Below are 1,041 nucleotides of genomic sequence, written 5' to 3'. Positions count from 1 at the left end.
CTGCCCCCCAGCCCCACTCCCCCGAGGAGCATCGAGCACTTCACAGTGGCTGGGGGGGGATAATTTCCCTGTATTAGACAAAATGTAAATGCATCCCCTGCAGGATATTACAGCATCTGGTATCCTGATGCTTGAGGAGTTTACTCAGCCTGAAAGAATAGTGGGAAAAAGTATCCCTGGATGTTTTTTGGAATGCAGAAGGAAATTGAGATTTTAATGTTGGAGGAACTGGCCAGCCTCAAACACAGGAGCCTTGTGCATGCGTCTCAGCGATGCAGCTGATACTCCCAGTTGCAGCCGAGTTAGTTGCAACTAGCTAAGCTTTCCCAGGTGGGAATGGGGAAGAAAAAGAAATTTGGAAACAAGGGCCCAGGTGTTTCTGTGTCCCTCCTGTAGAGCTGCTGGTGGTTAGCAGAGAATCCCAGGGAATCCAGCAGCACACTGCTGGGTGCAGAGAGCCTCCAGCGGGGTGCAGGTGGCCGCTCCCAGCGCTCTGCACTACCCCTGGGCACTGGCATGGTGGCAGCAGACCTGCTTCGCTCCTGCTGCATCAGCTGTGTGGCGGCTGGTTCAGGGTAGATCTGGGCTTTCTCTAGGTGGTGGGGACAAGGCTGCCGTTCCACACGTGGGGTGGGTGCAGGGATGCAGCCAGCCCACAAGAGACCTCCCTGGTACAGCGGGACTTGGCTGGGATTTACCCCAGCACCCAAGGGCAGCTGGGTCCCCTTTGGCCAGGAGCTGTGGTCCTTTTAAACCCTGGATTAGTAAGTTGTTCCTGCAAGTGCACGTAAACTAGGTTAAAACAGCCTTTTTTGATAAAAAGAGGACTGATCCGCACCCAGCATTTGTGTGAGGGAGTCTCCCAGAAGGACCAATTCCCCTTGGGCAAATAAGGAGAAGGGGAGCCCAGGAAGCCTGGGGCAAGGCTGGTGACACTGAGGGGTGTCCCTGGTGCATTGCCTGGTATGGTGCCATGCTCCAAGGTGGTTCCCCAGAGGTGAGTGGGCACAGAAGGAGCTGCTTGGGCTCTGGGGGTCCTGT

The sequence above is a fragment of the Buceros rhinoceros genome, unplaced genomic scaffold, assembly GCF_000710305.1.
Source record: "Buceros rhinoceros silvestris isolate BGI_N320 unplaced genomic scaffold, ASM71030v1 scaffold21492, whole genome shotgun sequence".
NCBI lineage: Eukaryota > Metazoa > Chordata > Aves > Bucerotiformes > Bucerotidae > Buceros > Buceros rhinoceros.
The sequence above is the reverse complement of the archived record's forward strand: the minus strand, read 5'-3'. Positions refer to the sequence as shown.